Source organism: Macrosteles quadrilineatus, unplaced genomic scaffold (assembly GCF_028750875.1).
Source record: "Macrosteles quadrilineatus isolate MER2022 unplaced genomic scaffold, UCM_ALF_1.0 Scaffold_1__1_contigs__length_201487025, whole genome shotgun sequence".
NCBI lineage: Eukaryota > Metazoa > Arthropoda > Insecta > Hemiptera > Cicadellidae > Macrosteles > Macrosteles quadrilineatus.
This window is the reverse complement of record NW_026542594.1, coordinates 94153973-94179081: the sequence shown is the minus strand read 5'-3', so window position 1 is coordinate 94179081 and position 25109 is coordinate 94153973. Positions and strand designations below refer to the sequence as shown.

The 25109-nt window shown below is 34.7% G+C and overlaps 1 protein-coding gene across 4 annotated transcripts in view; it reads right to left on the bottom strand.

Moving 5' to 3' along the window:
* The window catches only part of LOC128989179 (kelch-like protein 26), a 138981-nt gene extending 132121 nt beyond the window's left edge, over nucleotides 1-6860 (bottom strand). For 2 of the 4 annotated variants that reach the window (XM_054411075.1, XM_054411244.1), the window contains exon 1: nucleotides 6471-6860. The gene's annotated coding sequence lies outside the window, so the exon portion shown is untranslated. The remainder of the gene's footprint in view (nucleotides 1-6470) is intronic. The other 2 variants (XM_054411187.1, XM_054411131.1) reach the window with 2 other exon arrangements.
* Between the last annotated feature and the right edge of the window lie 18249 nt (nucleotides 6861-25109).

The following is a 25109-nucleotide window of genomic DNA, read 5'->3' as shown; positions in this document are numbered from 1 at the left end:
TGTCAGCCAACATGTGCTCTGTATTGCAATAGACAAAGTCTTCAAAACGTACAACAATATACTTGGTGAATTACTCTACTCCAACACAGTAATGTAACTGTACAATATATTAGGTGGCGTTAATTTTTACAGGGCTTAAGAATTCAAACAGCTTTGTGCATTAATAATACTTTGGCAAAACGTATCTTGTTTCAAAATTATATAAACTAGTGTACATGTTGCTCGAATTTCGACCAATTGAAAAGTATTACAGGAGTTATTTCAAAACGAATAACAGTTATATTTAAAATTAGTTTAAAAGAGTCAACTCAAAGATTACCGGTGTGTAACTCAGACCATGTTTATCTTCGTTATTGATAAACCTAAAGCATTCCGGCTGGTTTTCTCCTTCTCAAAATGCCTCGCTGTACAGGCAACACAGGTCATTGATAGAGGGCCAATTGAGAACGTTTGAAAAGTCGTTTTGGGGTAGTGTTTGGGCGCATTTGTTACCTAATAGTTGAGATTGTCCAGATGAGTTAAGCCTAACCGCGCCACTGTTCTGAAGCTGCGGTCGTTATCATGATTACGCCTCCTGTCTATGTTTCGTCGTCGTCGCGTCGGAGGCATTTAAAAGAATAAAACAACAAATAAACAAATTATAGCTACACAAACAACGATAAATGCACAAACTTAAGTTACAATCATGCTAACACGATCCGTCATAGCGACACAAAACAACGATAAATACACAAATTTAAGATACAACCATACTAACACGATCCGTCTTGGGGGTTATGTTTACACAAACAACGATAAATGCACAAACTTAAGTTACAATCATGCTAACACGATCCGTCATAGCGACACAAAACAACGATAAATACACAAATTTAAGATACAACCATACTAACACGATCCGTCTTGGGGGTTATGTTTACACAAACTAATATAGTAAATAAATGTACTTAATGCATTTCATCGAATTGAAAAATAAATAACTGCAATTAAATTATACAGCTGATCAAAATGTAAACAATCATGTTCTTCATAAGGATAACATGGGAACTTTCAAAGCCACTGGGGCAGAGCCCAAGGGACTTTTTAAAAAATGTAAGGCCAGTTTGCAAATCTACGCTTCACGCTCTTTCCAATGAGACGTCAATGGATAAAATCGGTTAGGAATTGGCGGAGGAGTTCAACCAACAAAGTTTCATGTAGCGTACTAATTATATAGATGATGGTCTCGCAATTCTACAGTACTGAGCGAAAGGAAATTTACTAAATACTTTTGGGAGTTTGAAATGTATTAATACATAAAACTAGGGACAGCACAAAATCTTTGAGTGAAAACACTCAATTAATTATGAATCCCATTATATTTTCAACACTCTTCTCAGTCACTACAACAGTCCAAATAGTCCAATATCAGCTGTTGAAAACGCAGACGACAATCTAGAGACCATGTCGGTCCATAATATGTCATAACCTGAACCTGATTCAGTTTGCCAGTCCTGCCGACGGCAATGTACATGCATGAATTGATAGGCCTATCTGTAATCGTTTTGTGTTAAATGTTTGTAATGTACTATGACGATACCTCCAGAAGATCCACTTCTTTTTTTAAATACTGACGATGGTGGAGTTAAAGAACCACCAAAACATATGTAGCAAGTAAAATTTGACACTGGTATATTAAGGATTGTCTGACAAGGTGTGTTTTTAACATTCTTAGAAGCAGGGCAAAATGTTGTTGGTGTTGATAGTGAGCTACTTAGAAACACTTTTTCGGGCTGCTTATACAAAATTATAGCCTACATTCATTATGACAGCTAGCAAAAAAAATCCCCCCAAAATCCCCTAAAAGAAGTCCCCTCCAAAAATTCCTGTGGCGCAAACGCGCCACAGTACCCCCCCTCTGGGCTCCCCTGGATGAGTGTCTTGAAGATGATGGGGATTGATGGTGGTCGTCTATCGTAGTATTTGGATAAGATATTGTCTCAGCTACATTATTTGAACCTTGATTAGAATGATTAGGATTTTTAATAATGACAATTTCACCTCTAGGTCCGGTCGATGATGGTTGTGTATGTGTAATGACAGTGGTAGGTGGTAGTTATGCCCATGACTTAGTAGGGGTGTACCATCTAGTTTATATACAATCTCCCACGCTTGAGCTTCTTGCTCTCATATTTGAATGGTATCCTCTTGAGATTCCGTTTTGGCTTGTAGTGGTATTTGTTCTTGTAATGTCCTTGTATTTTTGTAATTTCTCTAGATCATGGAGTTCTTCCTCAACTTTATTAACTAATGCAAATGTAACAGGACATTCTTTTATAAAAATTGGTTTGAAATTTTCACTTGGTTTTAGGGAACAAGTGATACTAGAAATGCATACTATTTCTGGCTTGTATCAGTGTGCCGGTACTTCTATTCATCAATATTTTGAATTGTAATCATTTCGTTTGAACAAACTGTATCTTGAGGGTTGAATTTCTGGTCGATCTGGCCAAGTTCTATGCCAAATTTTCTTATCCATGTCGTACAAGATTGGTGAAAATCTATCAGGAACTACATAAAGTTCTTCTTTTGATGTTTGATTGTTGCATGTAACTTAAACTTCAGCTATGCCAAGTGGTTCAAATATTCCGGAAGTGTAAGATTGGAAACATATGGATGTTGGTCTTAGTTTGGCTTGCAAATGAAGTTCGTGAACATCTTTTTCAGGGAGTAATGTTAGTCCAGCTCCAGAATCAACTTCGAATCTTTGAATTTTCCCAATGTAATATTTTTGAGTAGCAGATTGACGACTTTCTGGTGTATTAATGTCAACAAAACAGACTTGATTTAATTGATAGAATTCATCAAGAAGGTTGGATTTGTCACACACATATTTTGAACTACCATACCATGATAGTTCCATGGTTCCATGGTGGTAGTTGATGGTTCCATTTTGGACATCTAGAAAACTCTCTTCCTTAGTTGAAAATGCTGTCAGTGACAGTGAAATATTCTAATGTTTTTTGTATATAGTGTAAAGTTTTGTTTTGTGTTTCCTGTGCCAGTTTGGACTCTTTCCCATTCAGGTAAGCCTGCTATCCTCTCAAAAAATCCTAAAAAATCTAGGCTCTTGTGCTCTATGCTACACCCTTATATTTTGAACTAAGTTGGTTTTCAATGTACTTAATTTTTGATTTATTTTGAAGAAGAGTATTTATGAATACCTTTTCTACATGACCTTTACAATTACAGGACAAACATTTGAGGTCATTATAATTTGTACGACACGTTGAAGCTATGTGATTGTTCCTGCCACATCGGAAGCACAAGTCTTCTATTCCTGAATCTTTTAAGTCTATTTTGCATGTGATAAATCTTCTATTTGAATTTGAACCACTGTAATTTTGTTTGTTGTTGCATTTAGAAATGGAATTGACTTCATCTGAACATTCATACTGGCTTTTCATGGAAATACTTCTTGAATCTACTTTAGATGCCTCCAGTGCTAAGGATTTTTCAACCATTTGACTGAAATTCAGTTGGGGCGCATTAAAAGTAGTTCACGTATGCAGTTTTCTTTTGATTTCTCGAATGAACTGTGATGCAAGAAATATTTCTTCTGTCGACTCTTTACATGAACATGTAAACGCACATGACCTTCAATTTCAAAAATCTATGAAAAGGTTGTTTATAACCAACTGGTATGCTTCTTTGAAAATAATGGTACATTTGATGACTGCCAACATGGATTCCGAAGTGGCAGATCTGTCATAACAGCTGCCACAGCTTTCATTGAATCCATCGTTGATAGCTTAGAGAGTAAATCTAAAGTGGTAGGGTTGTTCATGGACCTCAGTAAAGCTTTTGATTCAATTTCTCATGAGTTGTTACTTTCAAAGCTCAGTAGTTGTTAAAATTTCAAAGACAAGACTTAGGCTACGACCACACGTGCGTTTTTTCACGCAGTAAAATGTAGCTCATTCCCACGCCGGTTGAAGTCCAGGAGCGGAAAAATGCAGTGGCAACCCGCAGAAAATTGACGAATTCACGTATGTTGTATATATCTTCTTCATGGCCGGAATAGTAAACTTGTTTCTGACTAGTGAACAAAAAATATGAATAGTATATAAATTTAGATACGAAAACAACACTAAAATTATTTTATTTTGTCAACCTTTCATTTAATTATTTACATTTAGTATAAAAATAATAAATATAATATAATTTTTTTATCACAAGATTTTCATCAGATCTTTGAATATTCTACTAAATAAAAATGCCTCTTTACACTTTAGTCCAACTAAATTCCTTTCCTTTAAGTAACAAATTATTAAGTGGTCCAGTAAGGTCGGCCTATGTTTAAGATAAAACGTGTAGGCCTACTGTGTAATTGGCTAGACCCAAAAATTGTTTAAGCTATCCTTAAAACAATTAGATACATTTATCTTTATTTTAACTTGCTGGGACGACTTGATCAGAGCTTCATGTTGCTCCCGCCCGTGTGGCACATATTTCTACATAAATAATGTACAATGTTTTATCCAGTTGCTGTAAACTACTATTAATTTAACAAAATATGGGCACGGCTCATATGGGCAACGTGCATTTTTGCACTTGTATTATGTTGTATTGCATTACACAATCGAAGAGTTTTCCAATGATTGAAAACATGTAGGCCTATAACAATAATTTCATGAACCTATGATGATCTGCCTAGAATAATATGAGAAAATATTGGCAAAAGTGGTGAAAAAGGCAGACACCAACATGTACAATAGATAGTTAAAAGAGAAATAATTGTAGAGTTACTGTGTGAAAACGATTTTCCACTGATTTCGTAATGGAACGTTATATTGCAACACATGGCATGATACAGAAGAAAACCAATTTTACAATCAGAAAATAACATTGGAAATACTTCTTTTGGACGATTCAGTAACTCCCAATAAATGTGCGTTGTTTAAAATACAATTTACAAATTAACAGCTGTTTCATTAAAAGTATTATCCACATGGCCAAAATGAGAACAAATCTGTAGAGGGATCTTTTTAAAGGCTTCTAGGCAGAGCTCTAAGGGAAATTACTTTGTTTTTCTGCTGATAACTTATCTAGAGACCAAGACGTTTCTTTTGACACCCCTATCAAGTTTCTACGCCCCGCCGTTCTATCAAGTTAGTAGAGACAAAGTAAATATCACTACTTTTTATTTTTAACACTAAAACAATGATAAACGTAATAAAACACACCAGTCATCGGTGCGAGGTTAACCAAGTTGTTTAAAAATACGCACGGCAGCTGTCTGCTACAATATTTTCGGAACTAAAATGAAAAGCATCTAGAAACAGACATCAGGAGAAAGCTTAGAATCTGCCGAAAACAACGATACCAATCTTGATCCAGTTCAATCTGATTCAGTCAGTCCCAGAGCCTTCGCCGTAAACGATGTTTTGTGTGTCGCAAAAGCGACGCATAACACTACGGAGGGTACATGTTGTGCGTCGATTACGCGACGCTTAACACTCGGAGGGTTAATCCACACCCGGTTACCGGATGTGTATCCTCTGTGTAACCTAATTGAAAATCAATCCAGGCAAATGGAAATTCACTTAGTCGGCAGGTTTGCTGCAGCGGGGGTATTTTTGACCATGTTTTATCTGACACTGATACCAAGAGATTATAACTTTTAAGAAGAATGAAAACAACACAAATGTTTGGTTTGTAAAATTAAAGTATCAGCACATTATTAAGTTTAAACGGGTACAGTTTTTTAACTGGGCTATGCTTACCAATTGAAACTAACTTATCAAATTGAAAATATTAGGCCTAATTAACAATCGATATTTTTAAATATATCTACTATAAAATTTAACTATCATATCCTAGCCTAACCAACCAAACGGGTACAGTTTCTTAACTGGGCTATGCTAATATCGATTGAAACTATTGATTCGATTAGTAAACCTTCATGCGATTTTTTTACCATCAGCAAGTTTGGTTGGTTAGGTTAGGTTAAGATAGTTTAATTTGATAATAAATATATTTAAAAATATTGATTATTAATCAATATTTTCAATTCGATAGTTTCAATCGATATTAGCATAGCCCAGTTAAGAAACTGTACCCACCAAACTTGCTGATGGTGAAAAATCGCATGAAAGTTTGCTAATCGAATCGATAGTTTCAATCGATATTAGCATAGCCCAGTTAAGAAACTATACCCGTTTAAACCTGCAATTTACTTCGGCATTGACATTTACTTTTAGTTATGCTACTCAGTAGTGACACATGTCAATTTTAAAGGGTTGTTAAAACTCACTGCCAAGGATTAGCCTAGGCTATGGTAGTCTTAAACTACTATGTAGGCCTACATTATTAACTTATATCATTTCCTAGGTTATATAATTTAATAAGTTGTGAAAAAAAGCCTTAACCCTTAAAATGTAAAGAATGAACCATTAAAACTATCAAATAATACCATAGGGCCTACTTACCACTGACGTGAATAACTTAATGCCGTGTGAACACCTATTAGCCTATAAATCGTTCATTAAATCTTATCTCAAGTTAGCCTATAGGTTTCTTTATAAAAACAACGGACATTCTTGCAGAAAAAGTATTTTCTCAAATGTCCTACTGAAACAAAAATAAACTCATTCACACGACGATAATTTAACACGGACAAGAAGAGACCTACTTATCCTCTCGAAAACGATACTTTTAAGTCAATTTCCAATTTCCATCCATCCATTGTAAATATAAACATTAACATTCGACTTTTACTGCTTATTTCTTTTTCTTCCTTGTTACAATATATTTTGTTCTGTTCTGCTAAACCAGTTTTGCCATCCTGTTTGGTTTGACTAACGATCCATGATTATTGAACACAGATTTATCAACTTTGTGCGGCAAAGTAAATAAATGCACGAATTAGCAGCTTTGCATGCTATAATTAGCGCGAGAAAGCCCATTGATTGTTGAACAGGCCACAAAGTTGATAAATCTGTGTTCAATAATCATGGATCATAAGTCAAACAGGATGGCAAAACTGGTTGCGGCCCGCACGCACAATTTGTTTTTCAGGATTAATTTTGCCAACAGTGTCATTTAGAGGCTTCTGATTGACTATAACGAAGGTTTAGTAATTGAAAAATTATTTTTGATCATAGAATAAAATTATAAATGCCTCAAATTCAATTTTATATTTTTTTATTATGAAATTAAACCGTCATGACCTAACCAAACCAACCAAACGTGCTGACAATGAAAAAATCGAATGAAGGTTTATTAATCGAAAAAATAGTTATGTTCATAAAATGAAATTATAAATGCCTCAAATCCTATTTTATATTTTTTTTTATTATAAAATTTAACTATCATAACGTAACCAAACTAACCAGACTTGCTAACAATGAAAAGTCAAATAAAGGTTTAACCGAAAAAAATATTTCTGTTCATAAAATAAAACTATACTTAAATGGGTCAAATTCAATTTCATAATGTTTTAATTTTAAAATTAAACCGTCATAACCTAACCAAACCAACCAAACTTGTTGATAATGAAAAAAAAATCCAATAAAAAAAATAGTACTACGGGTGGGATTCGAACCCGGGACCTTCGGATCATAAGCCCAACACTCTTTCCACTGCACCACCGAGGCCGTTGTCATCATCCGTATCGTTGGGGTAAAGATGTTCCCTCAGCCAATCAGAAGCCTCAAAATAATACTGTAGGCAACACTAATCCTGAAATAAAAATTCAGCGGCCCGCACTCCAGTATCTTAACCAAACAACACAAAAACAAAACAGAGTAATAATTAATTACAGTGTACTAATTAACATCTATGATAATCTTGATATTGTTGGCGAGCAGCTCTGTATTTTCTACGATATGACCAAAGCATTTGACCTCATTTCCCATGATATTCTTATAAAAAAGTTAATGGCTATCGGCATTAAAGGTAAAGCCTTAAAATTTGGTAGCATCTTATTTGAAAGACAGGAAACAAATTGTTAGTGTCAGGTATTCTGGGCAAGATTAAGTCGCCATTATCGATCGGCCACCTCATCTCCTGTAAACACCGGTGTACCACAAGGTTCAAACCTAGGCCCTGTAACTGTTCTTGCTGTTCGTGAACGACCATAGACAATAGAGTAAATATTTATTTCTTTTTGTCTATGGAACGACCTACCAGAATCTGTCTCAATAGGAAAAATTTGGTTATTTGCAGACGATGTTATAGCCACCTGGTGCAGGACAGAGACGAACAGATGCTTAGGTAGGTACAAAGCTCATTTGGGTTAAACCAAATTAACAATTATTGGTGTAAGGACAATAAACTGATTTTAAATAAAGGAAAACCCAAAGCTCTCCAATAATTCCATAACAGGAAAATCCCAGATAACACACCATTACTCCCCAAGTAGCACACATCGTTGGCCCAACGTTGGGAAATGGTCGGCATGGTTGGGAAATGGTTGGCAGAAATTTTAACGATTTGCCAACGTTGGCCCAACGGAAACTGGTATTCGTTGGCCCTACAAAGGAAAGGCCTTCGTTGGGTTTAAGTATAAAACATTCTAAAACGAATTTTAACGAATTGATTTATTTAAAAGTACATAAATGTTATGGCAGCAGAATATAAGACAAATAATATTGTAAAAATTTTGATCTATAATAAATGTAGTCAGATGATGTGATACTAGATACAGTGGGGAACACCTGCTTAACATATAATAATTATTATAATTTCATTTTTTGTTAAACAATTTTCTTTAACTTATTTAAGCAAATTTTTAATAGTTATAGCGGAAAGATTAATTAATTATAATTATATAACAATCAATTATAACAGTAGCCTACTAATCTAATGGTAATTAAATAATCTATATTCAAATACTATAGTATCCTCTCCAACTATCAGAAAAACAATTCAACTACTTGAGGCCTAAACAGATGAACAGAATCATATTATACTGTAGCATCAAAAATATTTTGAGTATTGTGACCATTATGCACCTGTCGGCTACTCTTTCACCACTTGAAAATACTCACAATCAACAAGCACAGTTAGCTCAGAGGTAAAGGTGTAAGGCTCACAAGGCGAGGGTACCGGGTTCGAGACCCGTTCCGGCCAAATAATTTGATCTAGTTTTTTTTCAAAATAAGATTTATGAACTATTTAATCAATTTACTCAACTCATAATTATGCTTTTCATACAAAATCTTTATTATTTTGTGTTTTTTATGTTTAAGCCCGATGGGATGGTTGGCCCTTCCGCAAAAAATGGTTGGTTGGCCAACCGTAAGACTGAGTGCCAAAACATACCGTTGGCCAACGATCGGCAGAAACGTTGGGCCAACGATTTTTGCTACTTGGGTCAAACTTGCGAAGGCACCCAGTTATCAATATTGACAATCACATAAAGTATTTAGGTCTAACCATCAGTGACAATCTTAAATTGCAGGATCAGATCCAACAAATTTCGCCCAGATTAAAAGCTGTGTGCCATATGGTTCGAAGGCTCAAGTCAATGTAGATAATGATGTTTTAATGAAAATTTACTTTGGTTGCTTTGAAAGTATTGTCAACTACGGAATCTTATTCTGGGGAAACAGTCCTCTTGCAAGCAGAATACTACTTCTTCAAAAAAGAATAATTTATAATGATCCATACCTTGCCCATTGTAAAACCCTTTTTGTTGAAGCAAAAGTAGTGCCAGCAATATTTATTTTGGAATCTGCCCTAATAGTTAGGAAGAACACGAACACGTTTCCACAAAGCAATACAATACACAACTACTCAACAAGGCAAAAAAACAACATTCATCTAAATCAAGTCAACTCAAGTTTAGTATAAAGGACGGACCAAAGTTTTTATCAAGCTTAATCTACATCTTGATCCCTCTAAAATATAAAAAACATTGAAGATCAAGATGAATTCAAGAGGAAATTCAAAGAATATTTATTGAAGAGGCATTATTCTATTGAAGAATATCTGAGGGAAAAATAGGCCATAAAAAACTGACGACCACGGCGCAGCTGCGCTACCAGTGGGAGATCGCCAAGTATCAAGTAAGTATAAGTATCAAGTAAGTGTGCTTATAAGGCACGAAATAAATACACGTTTATGCTTGAAAACAAGTTGGTAACACTTACAGATACTACGAATACGATCTGGGACCTGTTTCATAAAAAGGTATAAGCTTATTGTAAGTTGCAATAAGTATTTTCCTACAGTTACCTAACAAATGTACATGGTCTCTCACTGATTTGAGAAAGCAAAGTGGCCAATTCGCTCATCGGGAACGCGCCAAGGCACCACCACGTCAACCAACCACCACGTCAAACCACCACCAAAAAGAATTAAGAAGAAGTTTGAGGTGGCAGGTTGACGTGGTGGCTCGTTGTCGGGGTGGCATGTTGACTTGTGCGTACACGACAACCCGCCACCTCGGATAAATGTGCGGTGGCGGGTTGTCGTGGTGGTACTTTGTCGTCTACGTGCGAGGTGGCGGGTAGACGACACCGAAAATTGAGCGTACACAACAACCCGCCACCTTCGTTGGCAAAAGCGGCCGTTGTTTTTATGCCTACCCGGGTCGCCGGAATTGTACCCCCCTGGAATTGTACCCCCCGGTGATCGTTGACGTCATTTTGACGTCACGCCTAGGGGGGGGGGTACAGTTCCACCCCGTACACTTTGATTTGAACGAAATCTAATCTATTTAATGTGGGCAAGTGATCAGTGAACCGGATAGTTATATTAGATATTAAAAAGAGCAGGAGATGTACGGCCCGGAATTGTACCCCCCTGGAACTGTACCCCCCGGAATTGTACCCCCTGCCAACATCAAAATATTTACGTACGGGGTGGAATTGTACCCCCTGGAATTGTACCCCCCATCAGAAAGCCAATTGTGTACGGGGTGGAATTGTACCCCCCTCTTGGACAGCTAGCTTGGCTTGTGTACGGGCTGGAATTGTACCCCCCCACCCACTAGATAAACTTAATTGGTATTATGAAAATGGAGTAGTGGAGAATGCCTTCTACAGTGACATATGTTGGATTTTCAAACCTGTACAGAATATAGTTGATTGTACTTCACTAAGGAACTATAATTGTGAAGAGATTATCCAAAAATCTGGCTTCGCCACTTTACTTCGCCTCGGGCCATATGCATATTTTATTAATCTATCTATCTATCTATATTAGGCAAGCATGTTTCTTTAAAACCTTTTTTCTCAGCTCGTGTGAATCGTAGGGAAAATCTACGCATACCGTTGTTGGAAAGCTATTTTCCTGTAGGTGTGCAGAATCCCTTTATAAATTTAAATAGGCTCAAAGATAAGCACAAAAAATGAGTTTAAAAATTTGAAAAAATTAACATGGATCTTATGCGTTGCTATGCTGGTTACGAAATAACAACGAAATATAAACAGAAAATCAAAACAAATGGAGGAAACTCCAATCACATGTTTTATTTACAGTGTGGGGTGAAAATAGATAAGTGAGTACATTATACATATTTTTGGTCGAGTTTCGACCACTGGACGACCTCTCGTACTTATTTAATACGCAAGCAGATTTTTTGTGATAATTACTCCTCCGAAACTACTGAACCGATTGACATGTTTTTGGTGTGATTGGAAAGAGCGTAACGTGAAATTGTACAGGAAACTTTTTTTATAGGGAAATAATTAGAGAGTGAGGCCCTAAGGCCCTTTAAAGTTTCGTATTTATCCATAAGATTAACATGGGAAACAAAAATTGTTATGAAACTCCAGCTGTTGTCAGAAATCAAAAGTGAGAAGAAGAGCATATGTTAATTGTAACAGTGAATAAGTTTGCTAATTTAACAGTTTGATAAAAATATTTGCTGACTTGGTTGAAATTCGTTTTTAAAATAACGCCTGTAATACTTATAAATTGCTCGAATTCGAGCAACAGGGACACTAGTACTTATTTAATACGCAAGCAGGTTTTTTGTGACAATTACTCCTCCAAAACTACTGAACCGATTGACATGTTTTTGGTGTCATTGGAAGGAGCGTAACGTGAAGTTGTGCAGGAAACCTTTTTTAGGTAAATAATTAGAGATTGAGGCCCTGGCGCCTTTTAAAGTTTCGTATTTCTCCATAAGGATAACATAGAAGATAATTTTTATTTACAAAAACATATGTTGTTACTTGAACATAGTCAAAGTCTACTACATAACAAATTGCTGTGTATTATGACTGTTAATGTATATACTACATTCCAATCAAGGATTGTATACCTTAAAGTTTACTCATAATGGATCTTGCTACTTTATTTTAATGCTGGGAATAGTAAAATTTTGTTGAGAATAAGCTACCATTTATAAAACTTTACTATACCGGTAATAATTTATGTATTTAAAATCACAAATCTTTGACACTAGTGGAACCCCGTCGAAATCGACGGTTAATCTTGAGGTTTTATGTAAATTCAGCTAACTGCGTTGGATAGAGTGAGGTCATTAAAATCTTAGTTATATGAAGGGAGGATAAGCAATAATAAGTAGGCCTATGACGATTGTGTTCCCTAAAAAACGTGATTGATGAATTCGTTTAACACAATATTTCCTACCTTTCTATTTATCGGCTTTAGGTTGCCCAAAAGGTGTTTCAAAAACTCCAAGACGCACCTAATGGGGAAGCTCAAGACCTTTAGGACTGATGATGGCGATTTAATTTCGCCGAAATGCATCTCCTGTAATAGGATACATTAGGATCGACCGGCGGACACAGGTAATTTAGCCTTTTATTGATTGTCATACCGATCCGGAACAACAACAAACGACATAAAATGAAGTTATGTATAATAAATAGTTTGGCCAGCATATCTGAAAATATGCAAACCAACTGCTGTTCTTTATATAAGAAGGTTTCAACTGATTACTATAAGATCCCCGTGCGTAGAACGGGTACACAGCTAGTAATTTATAAATATGTTGAGAGAATAAATACTTGTAAGATTTGAAACGAAAAACGTGGGACGCATGCAATAGATCATAATAGTTCAATATAGGTGAAGTTAATTGTAAATTAGCTTGCGCTCCACATTTTTCGTTTTAAATCTCTACAAGTATTTATTCTCTCAACATATTTATAAATTATTGTCTACTTTTTAGTGCGTTTAAAAACGTGGCATTCTTAAAAAGTATTTTTATTTATAAATTATTTTTTAAACCAATAACTTGATTCTTTTTACTTGTGGGTGTATTTTGAGTTTGCAGTTATGAAAGCACCAAGCCAAGTAACTTACGCACTATAATGCTTCGCAATTGCTCGAATTCGAGCAACAGGTACACTAGTCTCAGTTAAATTGAATACTACTGTAATAAATAAGGTGCAACACTAACGATAACTAATTTGTAAATAGTGATGTGTTGGTACGTAAAAATTATTCTTGTTGATACCACCGGTTCTAAGGGAAAAACAGTACGGGTACAAAAAAACCAACGTTTAGGCCTACAGTTAAGAACTATAGTACATCCGACCAATTAAATGCGTTAATCCAGTTCCGAGGCTATTGATCTCTCTTGGTTTTGGATTTTCTGACAAAAAGTTATCGAAAATAAAAGTTATTTCCCATTAATTGAATTATTTGTAAACAACTTTTAATGTAACAGTTTGAACAAAACAACCTCGTCCAAACAGCTTTTTGTTATTTAAAAGATTGCGTATTCTCTAAACTATGTTTCGTATACGTAGTTAACATAAAAAGGAATTGTGAAAAAATCACACTATGTTGTGTTTTGTAACGTTTTTAATTTGATTTCCTATGTAGGTAGGCCATGTATTGTAGGGAAAAGTACCGGTATCAAGGATCGTCGTCGAATAGGTTGTCATAAATAATTGGGTAGGCCTACGTACCCAAGATACAGTCTGTGGGGGGTCCGCTCTACCGGGGACAGCTCACTTACTCTACAGATCATAGACTATACGAGCTTTGTAAATAATATTGAAGGTTCACTTGCACTACAGGCTCGTATACTATACGAGCTTATCGAAAATAAAAATTAAATGAAGAGGGTTCACTTACTCTACAAATCATTGTGCCTATGAGCCTCGTGTATTATATTTAAAAATACAGTAGGAAGGTTCGCTTACTCTACAGATCATAGTGACTATGAGCCAAGCGCACGAATTATTTGATAATTCAGGAATCGGCTCGTATAGTATACGAGCCAAAATCATGAATCAATATAAATTATAGGAATAGGCTCGTATACTATACGAGCCTGCAGAAAAATATTAGATGGCTCACTTACACTACAGATCATTGGCACAATGAGCTGTAGAGTAAGTGAACCCTCTTCAAAATATTAGATGGTTCACTTACTCTACGGCTCATTTAGCTACTCGTTGCGCGGTTTGCGTTCGTGAAACTCTAGGCGCTATGCCCGGCTTTGACTGCTGCGACTGCCTACATAAGTGTATTGCATCACCTCAATTATTTATTAACACGAAATAAAAAAGTATGCGCAAGTAAATTTATTACATTTTTGGACTGAATACTTCAAAAATGGAGGGAGCGTGACTTTAATGTTTAATTTAATTAAACGTTATAGGTAGAATAAAACATATTTTGAGTAATATCAGGTAATATAATACACACACTTGTATGATCCAGATACAGATCTACAGACAAAACCTGTGGTCCGATTTAGATTAAATTTGGTATCTGGCTTTATCCACGAGTCACTATTTTTTCAAGCACGGGTTGAGAAATAATGGCAAAAATTTATAAAAACAGTTCACCGGTTAAACATATTTCTCAGTTATTGTGAGTCGCAAAATAAATTGTATACAAAAGCATTTGTGTACACAGAAAATATAGAGGACTAGATGTATACAGAAGATATATAAAAAATACAATACGCATACAACTATCAACGTTTACTTATGTAAAATTAATGAATTTGTTGTATTGAGTATTTTTTACACTATGACGAAGCCTTAACAAAAAATATTTTTTTAATGTTACTCTAAGGAGTTCTAGGGTGTTAAACTATATTGTAATTATCTTTTGTGGAAGATTCTGTCCACGATTAATGATTGCTAACAATTTAATACAAACATTTAAGTCTCTGTACGTGAAGACTAAAAACCCCCACCGCATCAAACCAGCAACTAAGCGAATTTCCATTTGCCTGATTAGATTTACACTAAAATGTCTACTTAAAAATATAACATTTATTTCCTATTTAAATAGAATTAGTTTAACAAGTACTTAGGATTGCTGCATCAGGGAGGGTTAAACTGTTTTTTTATGTTAATAGTTGGTAAGAAATAAAAACATATTCCAAATTTTATCAAAATACTAGCTGTTTGCCCGTTCTACGTACGGGAATCTTGTAGTAGGTTGAAACCTTATATTCAGAACAGGAGTTGGTTTGCATATTTAGTGTGCATTTTTCCAGATATGCTGGTTAAACTATTATTGTATAGGAATACATATAAACCTTCGCAAACACAATATCTGACAGTTTCAAAGCCAAAACGAATGCTTCGCAATTAAGTGTCAACCGATCATGTTAGTCCATATTTTATATCTAATGATAAAAGGAACTGCTTCATAGATCTATGAGGCATAGCCCTTACGGAGGCCTGTAATTGAAAGTTACTTTTCACACTGGTTAAAAGTAGTAAAAATACTACCTCAACCTCACTACTGCACACTTTATTCGGGTTTAAATTTTCATTAACAAAGGTGCTCTTTTTTCACGAAACACTGAGAAATAAGGAAATTAATGCGTTACCAACGGGCTTACACACACAAATACAGAAATGAATTAGGGGATTTACTACGCTTTAACCAAAGCAAATTACAATATTTGAAAGTTTTGATAGTGTCATCAAATTTTATAATAATCGTTTTTAGGCTTAATCAAACTGTAAAAATGGTTTAAATCCGTTGGCAAATCTATCTATTATATTATTAAAGTGATACAATCAAATTGTATGTAAACGGTTAAAGCCATTTACCAAATACAAATATAAGCATATGATACATCAAAATGAAGCTTAGAGTGTGTAGATTTTCCGAAAAGTATTGATATGGATGAATTTCCTAAGGGCTCTGCCCCACAGGCTGATTTCCAAAGGGCTACGCCTGGCATGCTTCTAAAGTTTCGATGATTTAATTTAATTTAGTTAATGAAACAGCTGGTCAGTACAATGAACTGGTGTTTGTTTATTTACTCGAAAAAGATGTTTGTGGCGCTTTATGTATGAGGAGGGTTATGTTTGATTTTAAAGAAAGGTTGTATATACGTTTTGTAAGTATTGCTCAAAGTTTCGTGTATTTTGTAGTTTATATTGTAAGCTAAGTATAAAGAGGCTTGACTAAAATTGAAGAATTATGATAAAACATGTCATTCATGAAGCATCAATATGAAGCAATTGATGCTATTGCTACACTAAGGTATGTTGTCATATTCTTTTGGATCCATTAACATTAAAAGTAGGGGGTTGAAAGTAAGTAGGTACACTTTAAAATCAGTTTATATTTTAATACTAAATCATAGAGTTGTTGTATTTTAAAACGCACATCAGCACCACTTTAATAGCTCTCTGGGTCACATTTTCTTCCCGTTGCAACGCACGGGTATAGCAGCTTGTATATAAATAATTAAATAAATACACAGCCCACAAAACATTTATACGTTAACAACGCCAAGCTTTAAAAGTTCATGATGGTTTGCTAAAAAAATCGTTCATTAATGTATTATCATTTTCATAGCATAAAGTAACATTTTGGAGTCCAGACAGAAAACGCAATAAAATTATACAGTTTAAATTTAGTAAGAAATAAGGTACAGCACTAACGATAACTATAGTTGTAAAGAGTGATGTGTTTGTACGTAAAAATTATTCTTGCTGCTAACACCAGTTCTAAGGAAAAGTAGCAGTACCAAAAACCAACGTTTACATTTAAGAAAAGAACTATAGTACTTACGATTACGACCAATTCAAACTGTCCTTCTAATCAAACTGTATTGTAGGTGGTAATTCGTTGGAAAATATATAAATAAATAAATACACAGGCCACAAAACATGTAACGTTAACAACGTAAAGCTTTAAAAACTCACTATGATTTGCTAAAAAAAAACATTCACTTGATGTGGTGCAGTACCGAAGCTATTAATCTCCCTTGGTTTTAAATTTTTTAAGTTTTCGAAAATTATATTTATTTCCCATTTATTCGTAAGCAACTTTTAATGTTAACATATTAGCTAATGACAGTTTGAAGAAACCACCTTTATCCAAACAAAGGTTTCTTTTTTAAAAGATTACGTAATCTCTAAACTATAATCGGTACACATATCTAGCAAACATTAGGAGGAAATGTGACAAAAAACGCACAAATCTGGGGTTTTGGACGTTTGTAGTTTTACTTCCTAAGTAGAAAAAGTACCGATGTCGTTGTTGAAATGTAAGTAAGTAGAAACCGAAAGTGACACATTGGAAAAAGCGAGTTGCGATTTTAGCTACATCTGCAAGTTAAACATACAGGGTGATTGAAAAGTCTGTGTACGGCTTAATATTTTAAAATATAATGCAGATTGGACTACAAAACTTGGTACAAAGCTACAGGGCATACAACTCTATTTTAACACATATTCAGTGATCCAATAACTCTTCAGGGGGACAGCCCACAAGGAGTCGGAAGAAAATCTTAAAAGGAAGCATAGGTCAATATGCACATCAAATTAAAGGTCTTTTTTAGTAGAATACAATGCCGCAAACCGTACTTCAAAAGGTTGATCCTGCGCAAAATGGCAGATGTTCAAAGATTTCTTGAATCCGCCATTTTGAATCTTTGAACGACTATAATTTTTTACTCAGGCATTCTTTTGAGCTTGAATTTACGGCATCGTAATCTACTAGTGATGACCTTTAATTTGATGTGGATATCGACCTATGCTTACGTTAACAATTTTCTTCCGATTCCTAGGGCTGTGCCCCCTGAGGAGTAAGCGTATAATAGCAATGTAAATTAAATGAATATTTGAACAACTGTCATTTTGCGCAGGATCAACCTTTTGAAGTGGGGTTTGCGGCCGTAAATTCAAGCTCAAAAGAATGCCTGAGTAAAAAATGATAGTCGTTCAAAGATTCAAAATGGCGGATTCAAGAAATCTTTGAACATCTGCCATTTTGCGCAGGATCAACCTTTTGAAGTACGGTTTGCGGCATTGTATTCTACTAAAAAGACCTTTAATTTGATGTGCATATTGACCTATGCTTCCTTTTAAGATTTTCTTCCGACTCCTTGTGGGCCGTCCCCCTGAAGAGTTATTGGATCAATGAATATGTGTTAAAATAGAGTTTTATGCCCTGTAACTTTGTACCAAGTATTGTAGCTCAATCTGCATTATATTTTAAAATATTAAGCCGTACCCATACTTTTCAATCACCCTGTATGTTACGATCACAGTGAAATTAGAAAGATCTTCCAAGATCACAGCAACATCTACGATCACCCACTGCAGTTGATTTTTTACTTTGCACTTTACACAACTGTGAAATGTGAAAATTAAAATAAATGTGTGTTGAGGTAAGCTTAGTTCTTGGTCAAAACCGCTAAATTAGCAAACATACCTTAATCAGATTAGTTCCACTACCCAGTTATCGAAACTAATCACGAAATTTCTTTTCATCAGCATTGACATGCATACTTTTGGTTTGTTTAGGAAACATAAAGAAACGGAAACTACCTCTAGGATTTACTGTTATATACGGATGCTCCATTTACTATTATATACTATACATGCTAGTAACCTATTTTGCTCAAAGCGTAAGACAGCGCCTATTTAAAATCTCCTTTTTAAACAATATTGTTTTCCGCCCATTGGAACATTTCATAGTACTTACTTAATGAACAAATATATTTCCGTACGAATCTATTTAATCTTTATTCTCAGGTTGTTTTGTAAGAGTCGAGGTTATTTAAACAGCTAGTTTAGGTTATTCCACTTCAAAAAAAAACTATTGATTAAACACTACAATAAATCTCAAATTAAAACTTATAGTAAACTTACAAAGAAAGTATGTAGAACTAGCTGTTTGCCCGTTCTACGTACGGGAATTTTGTAGTAAGTTGAAACCAGAACAGGAGTTGGTTTGCATATTTAGTGTGCATTTTCCCAGATATGCTGGCAAAACTATAACTGTATAGGAATACATATAAACCTCCGCAAATACAATATCTGACAGTTTCAAAGCCAAAACGAATGCTTCGCAATTAAATGTCACCCGATCGTGTTAGTCCATATGAAATGAAAATGAAATGAAATAATATTTTATTTCCCAACTGCATAATACAATTCATGGTATTTACATTAGTTGTTATACAATCCTTAACTTAAAAAATTACAAAAGTATATTATATATAAATGGCACAAAGAGGAAAAAAAGAATACCTTATCAAATTATGAGGAAAAGGTCTACATAGCCAGGGGCCTGTGCGTAGACATGTCTAAATGATAAAAGGAATTGCTTTATAGATCTATGAGGCATAGCCCTAAGGTAGGTCTTTAATAGACCTGTAATTGTTTGCGTATCACTAATGCATAAAAGAGTCGACGAATAAGAGCTTCGCTCAGTAATATAAATAGTGAGTAGACACAGCAAAAAACCGCCAACCGGCAACGATGTAAAAACTACTGGATTGCGCTCTCAGTAGCACTGCGGGCGCTGTTTTCGGTCTAGCTCCCCCCACCATCTACTGGCAGTAGCCGACGCAGCCCATACACTCACCATTGTAAAACGCACCTTTTTAAGTTGCTGCTCTGTTTAAATATATAGATATAAAATATTGCTAATGCATGCCAAACACTTTTTACTGTTCTAAACTTTATGTCCTCTTCTTTTCTTGCAGAAAATAACACATTTGAACTCTTAAAAACCCTACTACATTTGTCCAGTTTTTACCGCAAATCTATGCTTGACATTAACGTGATAGGCATACTTTTTTATGACCTATTTTGTAAGATACATTGTCATTAAACATTGAATGAAAAAATATCGCGTTTACGTCAAACATAACGTTACCACTGCGGCAAAAACTTGGCAAAATTATTCTAAATGTTTATGTACTATATTTCGATTAATAAAATAGAATTACAATTACAAATATTGTACTTTCTATTTCTCCTTTGTAATCACTTATTATTTTACCATGTACAATTTGGAACAAGCAATATCAGTTGTCTAAAAACATCTACAAAACGGGTTTAGTGAATTTATAGTTTTAAAGAATTCAGATGGGCTATTTTCTGCAAGAAACAAAACAGACATAAAAGGTTTAACTAGTAAAAAGAGTTTGACAAGCGTTAGCAATATTCTATCCCTATAAATTTCAACAGTGCAGCAAATAAAAAGTGTGTTTTATAATGGCGAATGTATGGGCTGCGTCGGCTTCTGCCAGTAGGTGGTGGGGGAAGCTCGACCGCGCGGCCAACACTGAGCCAGCGATCCATGAGTTGTTTATATCGTTGCCAACCGGGCGCTCGAATGCTTGTACAATAGGAAACAATGCTATTGTTTGCGCTTCCGTTGGTAACGCAAATATTTAGAGCTCCTTATACTAGGAGCAGCACACTACTAGGCTAAAATATGCCCACGCTAAACTCCATATGGTGGCCTATCTCATTACATAACTTCATCTATGATTAGATTATACAGTACTATGCGAAACCCGACAAAATCGACGGTTACTTTCAAGGCTCAGGCTCAAGCTAATTCATCTAATTGCGATAAATTGAGTGAAATTAATATACATATTTTGACCATTTAGCATTGTTTAAAGAGTAATACGTGTAAAAACAATAATTATATTAATTGCGTTAGTTACCAAATATGGTTGATCATTCAATCAATAAAATATTTCCCGTGCCGTACGTCATCGGAGTTATTAGACTATTAGTTTGTTAACTGGTATCTCTTCTTTTGGAAGAACCTTTAAAAAGTATTGAAATCGTATTGGTGGATCTATTGTAGTTAATCACTTTACCTGCTCTAGTTTAAAAAAAGTTTAAACGAGTTTGATAAAAATTTAGTATGTTGTAGCATAGATAAAAGGAGTCTTTTATCTATGGTTATAGACCTTTAAATTCTGAACAAAATTGTACAAATCCCATCTCCGTATATTTACTCTCACCACTTGCACATGATAAAGGTTGTTGTCAAACTTATGGGAGAAAGTATGTGTCAGAATGCTGATACCGTTTATTTTAGTAGTGATTTCTATATGTCCGATATTTTACCAGTGTAAAGCAGATTAATCTATGATTTTATTTGAGAAAAAATATCTGTTTGTTGAGAAGGCACGTTCTAACTTCAAAGGAGTGTATATCCGTTACAGTGTAAGTTTGATTTTTCCTTCGTCACGTCGCGTCAGTTCATATCATATCGTACATCTGTGCCAATGAATATCCCTATTTTTATCATAGTTTTGAGAAATTGGTTGTGGTCTTACTGTTAAGGCTAAAATTCATTAATAAATTGGTTTATCTTGACATGGGGGATGTCAGTTCGTTGTCTCAGGCTTATACATACATAAAGTTGTCAATTAATCTCTCCACGTAATGTTAGGGGCTTACTCGCTTTCGTTTATATGGTCATGTGGCTTCTTTTGCAACAAATGATGCAAATGAAATAGCAATGTGGCATTTCCAAAAAGCAAAATAAATACTGTAAATTGGCTGTTAACTAAATATTGATGTTTACGTGCATAATCAATGTATTTCATAAAGGCTGATGTGATATATTTGAAAAGGAATATGACCTTTCTGTCATGACAGTAGCTGCTTAAATGCAGCCAAAATGTCTTATTATTTTCAGTAATGTTAGCTACCAACCCAGTTTGCCACGGTCCGTAATATAGGACACTACAAATAAATTATTTGTCAAGATAGGTACCAGTTTAGGCAAGGTTTATGTGTTTGGGTGTTATTAGACACGATAACTTCTTCACAGATGAATAATCTGTTGGAGAAATATAAGCCGAATTATATATGTCACAATGCCAGTTCGAGCATTTTGTAACTATTTTGGCAAGTTATAGTATAGTATTTTGTATGCTGCTGCTCAGTGCACTTTCAGAATATATTTTTTAGAGATCAATTAAATGGTTTTTGTTGCTGAGTAACTCTTGTAAACATGCACAACCCTTTTCGTTAGTCTAATAACATTCAAAGGCTCTCTAAGAGTTGAAGTTTTTATTTTTATACATATCTATATTATGTTTTCACTAAGCTGAATTAATACATCGAATTAACCTCTCTGAAAAAGTCTGCAGTAAATTGCAGTTCTCCAGCTTAATCTATATAAATAAAATTAGAGTTTTGTCTATACATTGCTCAGAATCATAAACTTTTAGGTTATTTTTACATTTTATACATTAAAGAAACCGAAACAAGTCTCATCTAAATTTCTATCTGTCTGTCTGTCACGGCCCAAGAGCCATTTTACGCGGCCTTCTCCTGAAAAAACGAGAGTACCTATCAAAGTTCCAAATCATTTTAATGTATTCACTGGATTGGCAAGATGTTAAAGAACAACAGTTGGTTTGCATATTTTCAGATATGCTGGCCAAACTATTATACATAACTTCATTTTATGTTGTTTGTTGTTGTTCCGGATCGGTATGACAATCAATAAAAGGTTAAATTACCTGTGTCCACCGGTCGATCCTATTACAGGAGATGCATTTCGGCGAAGTTAAATCGCCATCATCAGTCCTAATATAAGGTCTTGAGCTTCCCGATTAGTTGCGTCTTGGAGTTTTTAAAACACATACACAAAATGTACACTTATACACATGACGAATAAAACATAAATACAGTACACGGTAGGCCTACACTTTCATTTTTACTATGGACATGTAGACGCGCGTCGGTCGGAATCTCTCTACGGAATGTTAGGTGTTGTGGAATATACTTGAAGTGAAGTTGGCTTTTATTCTTGAACTGTTAGCCCCTCATTTATATGGTCGTGCAGCTTCATTGGCAACAAATATTGCGAATGATATAGTAATGTGGCATTTCCAAAAAGCAAAAAAATTATGTAAATTGGCTGTTACGTAAGTATTGACGTTTACATGCATTGTTAATCAACGTATCTTATAAAGGATGATGTGATCTAGTTTAAAAGGAATATGACCTTTCTGTCATAACAGTAGCTGCTTGAATAGCATTTACTCATTGGGCCATTTTTACAGCCAAAATGTCGTGTTATTTTCAATAATGTTACGAACCTAGTGGGCCACGGTCAGTAATATAGGCCACTGCAAATGTCAATATAGGTATTATTTTAGGCATGGTTTCTGTGTTTGGATGTTATTAGAAACGGTAAGAGTAGGCCTACAATCAAATTTTGCAGATGAACTTTCTGTTGGAGAAATATAAGCCGAATTATAAATGTCACAATTCGAGTTTGATCATTTTGTATCTATATTATATGGGTAAGTTACATAGATTTTTTAGACTGCTGCTCAGTGCCCTTTAATAATATATATTTTAGGGATAAATTTAATGGTTTTTGTTGCATAGTAGCGCTAGTAAACATGCACAACCATTTTCGTTAGTCTAATGACATTCAAAGGCTCTCTAAGAGTTTAGGTTCTTATTTGTTTACATATCTATATTATGTTTTCACTAAGCTGAATGAATACATTGAAGTAACCTCTCGTAAAAGTCTGCAGTATATTGCAGTTTTCCAGCTTAATAAATTTCTAAATCATGCACATATTTCTACAAAAATATTGTAAAACGTTTTCTCCAGTTGCTGTAAACCACTATCAATTTAACAAAATATGGACACGGTTCAAATGGGCACCGTGCCCTTTTGCACTTGTATTTTTATTGTATTACACAATAGAACATTTTTCCAATGATTGAAAGCATGTATGACAATAATCTCACGAACCTATGATCATGTCTTGAATGATATAGGCAAAAGTGGTAAAAAATGCAGACACAACCCGTTCAATAGATATAAGATAATTCAATAAGAAATAATTTCAAAAGTTACCGTTATAATAAGATTTTCCACCGATTTCGTAATGGAACGTTATATTGCAAAACATGGCATGATACAGAAGAGAATCAGAAAAGACCATTGCAAATACTTCTTTTGGACTATTTAGTAACTCCCAATAGATGTGTGTTGTTTAAAATACAATTTTAAAATTAACAGCTGTTTCATTAAAAAGTATTATCCACATGGCCAAAATGTAAACAAATCTGTGGATGGATCTTTAAAGGCTTCTGGGCTTCTGGGGCAGAGCTTTAAGCAAATTTACTTCGTTTTTCTTTTGATAAGACCAAGACCTTTCTTTGGACACCTCTACCAAGTTTCTACGCCCAGCCGTTCTCTCAATTTAGTGGAGACAAAGTTTCCAATTAAATATTTAGATTCCCCCATGTTAATCTTATGGGAGAAAATCCAACTTTGATGGAAGATCCTGCCCAAACTAATAAAGATATCAAAAAACTAAAAACACTTTGCAAAACTACAGATCAGGGCAATTCTTTTGACACTTTAATCATCATCAAAATCGGTCCAAAAATGAGGGAGGAGTTCTGTTCACAAAAATCGGCTTAGCGTATTATATATATATAGATAGATTCCTAAGTGAATTAAAGCCTTGTTCTGATCAGGTAATCTATTTCATTTCTATTACAAAGAGTTACTGTGATAAAAGGATTTTTAACTGATTTCGTGATGAAACGTTATATTGAAAAACATGACATGATACAGAAGAAAATTAATTTTACCTAACCCGCCATGTTAAACTTCCCTATCCCAAGCGTGATGTATACAACTTCCTTACTTCTCGAGTGATGTAAAGTATCAAAAACTCACTCAGTGATGTAATGAAACCCATTTAAATAACATTGAGTGATTAACTTAAAAAATATACCTCTATGGAGCCAACGACGTTCAACGCTAGAAATCAGCTGTGCTCTTGAATTTTATTGTTATGTTTTGAAGAATTTTCTTACCTAGCTTTTGTTTGTAAATGAACGTTACTGTTAGAAGATGAGTGAAATGGATAATGATTAATATTGTTCGTAACCTCCTGTATATTGTCG